Source organism: Lepisosteus oculatus, chromosome 18 (genome assembly GCF_040954835.1).
Source record: "Lepisosteus oculatus isolate fLepOcu1 chromosome 18, fLepOcu1.hap2, whole genome shotgun sequence".
NCBI lineage: Eukaryota > Metazoa > Chordata > Actinopteri > Semionotiformes > Lepisosteidae > Lepisosteus > Lepisosteus oculatus.
Window position 1 is genome coordinate 4,679,715 of NC_090713.1, and position 6,087 is coordinate 4,685,801.

Below are 6,087 nucleotides of genomic sequence, written 5' to 3' on the forward strand. Positions count from 1 at the left end.
ATAAAATAATGTGACTAGGCACAGAACAAGTTTACAGCACAGTACAATAATAAATGCTGACCATGACTTTAGAAGCATAAATTACCTTACACTCAATTTAAACACAAGCTGTCTTTAGCCCTCTAAGCTGGTTCATACAGAAATGTAGAGATCCAGGCTCAGAACACACAGCTTCATTAGCGAATACATATGCAGGACAACTAGAGAAGATGTTTTACAGAGGATGGATTTTTAGAAACATCCCATCAGTGACATCACTGAAGTCAACTCCTACTGTAGGTAACTGCCGTGTGGATAGTTTCACAAGAATCAGACAAAGGTTTAAGCATTGCTTGTTCTAGATAAAATTGCAAAAAAAAACAACAACCCATAATGTTCTTCTTTGCGGCTCTGTTTTCCCAAATCATATATTCACAACGTGAAATTAGAAAATAATATTACGTAACCAAAATCCGCAATATGGAAACAGAACCTGTGTAATTGTTGACAGATGATGTTCTCGTAACATTTTTACAAGACAAACTACAACATTTAAAAAATGACTTGTATGTACTTGATATCTCTAATCAATCCACGGCGATATAGTTAAAGCAGTCCCCGCACAAAACGAAACTAAAACGCCCTGGGCATACCGTTTCGCGCTTCTTATCAGTTGCTCAAAAGTAATTTGACCGTATGAAATGCATCATATAAACCTAGAAACATATACAGTACATGAGCAGTACTTACGTAGTATCGTTGTCAAGACATACCTCTCAAATACTGTAAATCAAGTTAAAAATATCTCAAGACCGATTCTGGTCATAATGAAACCATGTTTCGTGTTTTTTTTCTTTAAAGTACAGAGATCAGCCATATACTGTATGTTTATGTTCCAAAATTAATATCGTTTATGGCCTTCACACGCGTTGCAGTATGCTCCTATTCTTTTTATGCTCAGGCACTAAGATTTCCCTTCAGTGGTAAAATTCCACATAAATATTCAATACTTAAACGGGCACAGTTAAGACATTAAATATACATATACATACTGTATACAGTACAGTTTGCATACGGTAATATGTTTATGTTCCTAAATCAATCTCTTTTATGAGTATGTGTAAGGCATGGTGAATCGATTCTCAAAAATTACTGTACTTTGCATGATTGCGAAATGCTGTGGTGTTACTTTTACAAAGACGGTCAATGAAAAAAAGAATGTGGACCAGGGCAATACTTTGAGTTTACAGCTTGTCCAAGGTCATTTATTATTAATACTATTAGTAATATCTTCGTTAAAGACTTTGATGGCCACAGCTCAAACATGAGAGGTTGAGCTTTATTAGCTCCACCTTGCGGAAATTCCGGATACTATTATTTTGCTAGCAGTATTTACCAGTAACTTGCGGTATTTACCGGTAACTTGCGGTGCATACAGTGTACCGGAAAATAATGCGGTATCGCCCACACATTTTGAATGGCTGCATCTGTACATACAGTATCACAGTTTAGGCCAATGTTACATCTTATTTCTTTAAACTACTGCCTCATTATTTGTGAAAATCTTTAAAAGCTTGCAGTTTTGAGAAAATGTTTGTGAACCCTTTGAAAAATATCTGTATCCCTATAATTACTCCTAAAACGTGATCTGATCTTCATTTCCGTCATAATAATAAACACAATCTGATTAAACAAATAACACACAAACAGTTGTACTTTTTCTTGTCTATATTGAACAGAATGTTTAAACATTCAATGCCAATGCTGGAAAAAGTATATGTAATGTGTAAAGTATATATGACAAAGTGTTTTTGTATGTTATTTGTGTGTTAAAACAGTACATTTGTGTGTTATTTGTTTAATGAGATTGTTTGTTATGATGTAGATGAAGATCAGAACACACTTTAGGAGCAATTAATGCAGGAATACAGTGCACATAGTTCCAAGGGTTCACTCTTTCTCACAACTGTAAGTTCCTTTTTCTTCTCTGCAATGACTGTGTGGTATATTGTTCTCCTACGCATGAAACAAACATGAAAAAAAGTTGAAAATGTAAATAAAATTAAAATTATTTTAATTTACTAATACTGTATCTGTCTCTGCTTTTCAGAACAGTTTCAGCAGCACAACCAGAAAGACAATATGGGAGCTGGAGCTTCAGTGACTGGCAATGTAAATAACAGCATAATTACTCCACAGTCTGCAAGACCAATGCAACTGGGAAGCCACTTCGTATATTTTATGGAGTGGATAAGAAGGAGCTTGAAGAAATGGTGCTACACGATGGTGGAGAGTTTTTTAAGTCTGTACTCAAGGACCAATACGTTCAACTCAATATCAACACACACTTACCGTTTCCTGAGAAAGGTGTAAACTATGCCCCTGTATTTGTGGGAGATGAGCATGACGGAAATACTTGCCTGGAAACCGTTGTGCTCAACTACAGTGTCCTGGAAAATCTTTCATTATAGCAGCTGACCACAGCATCAAGATCCACAAGTTAGGAGCAGGCCCCTGGGTGGATGAAGAAGGGCATGACCACACTACAAAGTAGATTTACAGCAACACCTGGTTATTTTCGATACCAAATAGATCAAAATGGAGAATCTATTCTTTCAACAAATACAGTAAAGATGAAATCATTCTTTGCTTAAAAAGCATTTTTGGCACATTTCTGCACCATTGTAGATTATTTGTAAACATTATCATAGATATCCTCACTTAAACATTGGACGTATGCTAAGGAATCTTAATTGCTTGTAATTTAAAATTCCCTGAAGAACTACTACTAATAATACAATATATTCTGAGGAATCTTCATTGTTTGTTATTTAGAATTCCTTGTCGTACTACTAATAATACAATGTACACTCTGTTACTAATAATACAATGTGCACTTCTTTTTCCCTCAAATTTCCAAGTCAATGCTGCTTAACATTGTCAATTAATAAAAACTGCAAGATCTGAAGTATAGTCACCCTGTGTTTTGATACACACATTATTAGCATTCAGTTTACACAACTAGTCATGGTATGTTCAGTGTTTTCCAGATGTATTCTATCTAATTGATGAAATACATTCAAAAAACATCAACAGAAATGAAACAGGCTTGCAGAGAGTCTGACGTGTAACAGTGAGTGGATAGCTGCATTTTGCACCAGTATTATGTCAAATGCCCCAGATGTAGGTAGAAGATCGATGTGGAACTGGTGTATAGGTATCCAGTTGGTTAGGGATGAGGAAATAGTTCTCCTTTTTAGAGAGATCTGTGTGCCTGAGCTCAAGTGCTACATGTGTGGTTCTGAGGCGAATGCTGAGGCAGCCATATGAGTATCTGGTATAACAGTACTGATAAGCAGAGTAGTTGCAGTCAAGGAAATTATTAGTGCATGCCCATGCATCTGTCAGAAAAAAAAAACGAGCATGCCGCATTCCTAGTCTAAGGGGTTGCCTAGAGGTGACTAGCAGAGATAAACTTCCACTATGTCACATGTTTAAACAATTCAAATAGGTTACTGTATACTGTAATCATAATAGCATTGCACAAAACAACATCATATTTTCCATGAACATTTCAATAAATTCCTGAATACGCAATAATTTATTTACACATTTATTCAAACCTCTGTCGTCAATATTTTCTTAGTCCTCCTCTGAAGGGGAATTTTGACTCCCTTGGTGGAGAATTGGTCTTGTGAACCTTTTGTGAACTGCTCACTTGCAGCTCTGAGCCATCCATAATTTCCTTGCCAATGTTTCTGTACTTGGCCTCTACTTAAAAAAAAAATCTACTAGCTTGCTAATGTCACAGTGAGTTCGCCCCTCAAACAACCATTATTTCCTGCCTCGTATACGACTATGCCACCTAGCAATACAAACAGGGTGCTAGGGGCCCTCTACATTACCACAGGTTTTGTTTATCTCCCAGAATCACCAGTGCACACACAGACCAGTGACAAGCATTTGTATCATATAAATGCCCTTTTTTATTTTAGAAGATACGATTAATTTATTAACCATATATAATTTCGTGTATTAGGAATTTGTCTTTTCACATACCCCAACTTGCTCTCCATGAGACACACAGACAGGAAGAGAAGCTTGGGGTCAGAGCACAGGGTCAGCCATTTATACAGCACCCCTGGAGCAGTTGAGGTTAAGGGCCTTAGGAGCCCACCAGAGTAGGATTTCTCTGCCAACCATGGGATTCAAACAGGCAACCTTCCAGCCACAGGCGCGGATCCTTAGCTAAAGAGCCACCCCATGAGTCAGTAGAAGCAGTATCTTCACAGAAGAACCTGACAGCAGTGGGATTCCAACCCACTACATTCTACATTCTACATGCTACATTCACATTCACTAAAGACGCAACAAAATCAGCATTTGCAGCAACAAAAGGTCCTTCCGAGGGTCATACTGAATTCCTGAGTGTCGTCCGTCCTTTTCCTTAAAGTATTGAAGAGATACCACTAGAATGTTTCTTCTTAGTATCTGTAAACATCTTTGATGGCTCAGAGGAGAACAGACACTTAGAGGATACCACTCAGTCCAACTTCCCCAGTCTCCATTTGGGTATTACTACAAATCCTCCCATGGGCTGTGCTACATTTCCCTCAGTTTGTATCAGCTAGCCGGGCCAGTTTCTTTGTTCCTTTCCTCCAGGTATTAAATGTGTCTGTACAGTACCTCTGTTCCAAAGCCAGTGTCTCCTGTAGTCTTCACTTCCTAGACCAATAGTTCCTTGCCTCCATGGTCTCGTACTCTGCAGCTTCCCTTGTGCCGTCTCCAGTCCTCGGGGCTCATCATTAGGGTAAGGATGTCGCGAGGCCCACCTAGCACCAGGAAACCCTACGTCCGTCTCCTGAGGGCATAGGCCTCATCCCCGACACCTCCCGCTTTCTGAGCCCAGGGTCGGGGAGGATCTCGCCCCGTCACCCTTGGACCTCCATGTTTTGTCTGTCCGTGTGTTCCCCCCTTCTGGGGATTTTAACCTTGTTGCACCCCAGGATGGATTACTCGCTGATGGACTCTTGGACTGTGCCCTGACCTGCTTTTGGACCTGTTTGGATTTGGATGCTATTCTTTGTCTTCCCCACACACTGTCTCACGGACCGTCACTAGTATTTTGTGCACTATTAAACCCCTGTGTGTTTCCTTTTACCACGCCTCCTGTTTTCTCCAGCTCTTACCGCATCGCATAGGGTCTACTACAAGACCTGACACGGATCTCAGTCTGTGTTCGTGACATTTCTGAGAGAATATGTAACACATCTGATAAGATTGTGTAACAAAGAGTTATACTTTTTGACAGAATCTAAATTGTATCGTTCCCCTGAAAGGTCAAATATAAAATATAAGAAACAATTGTGCAATAAATGGTTAATTATAAATGATCTTATACAAAGACAACGTATGAATCTTTCCCAGTAAGAAAATCTATTTTGGCATGGTTAATAATAATTCTTTAATTTTCTATAAGGTTTCATTGTAAAGTTAATTTTTCAAAGTGCCTTTAAATGTATTTTTATTATAAATTTATTCAAGTTGAGGTCCTTGATAATACTGAATTTGTGATAACTATAGGGTAATTGCTTCATGTATTACTTAAAAATATTAAAACTGGACACGACAATTAATACAGATCCAGACATTCAGAATGCACAGCAAATAATTATGCCACACTTCTAAAAATATTCTGTTGCAAGACTGCACTACTTTGTAAACCCAACATTTGGGCTGTCAACAGAAAATGCCTGTTTTTGGTATCCTGGTCGATGCTTGGGACAATATTTAAGTTGTATACTGTTTAAACTGTGTATTACAGTGCTGTGTTTAGATGACATGGTCCGCATCCTGAATGGCTGCTTTTGTAAGTTGTATCCATTTACATGGGTTTACATTTCTAACACATACTGCTCTCTGGGTTTACATTAGAAATTGTTTGAACATGAACATTTACTCAGAAACATAATTACTTGCAGTAAGCTTCAGTTTTGTAACTGTTTTGGTTGTAATGATTATCAAATGTACCTAAGAGGTTTGTCTGAATTTTGGTCTACCTTTTTATCCTTCAGAAATCTCACAGTAGAATTAAAAATTTTGAGCATC

General features: G+C 38.0%; 1 gene segment (V, D, J or C); it reads left to right on the plus strand.

Moving 5' to 3' along the window:
* The window catches only part of LOC102696545 (Ig kappa chain V-III region MOPC 63-like), a 100,524-nt gene that overhangs the window by 45,055 nt on the left and 49,382 nt on the right, over positions 1–6,087 (plus strand).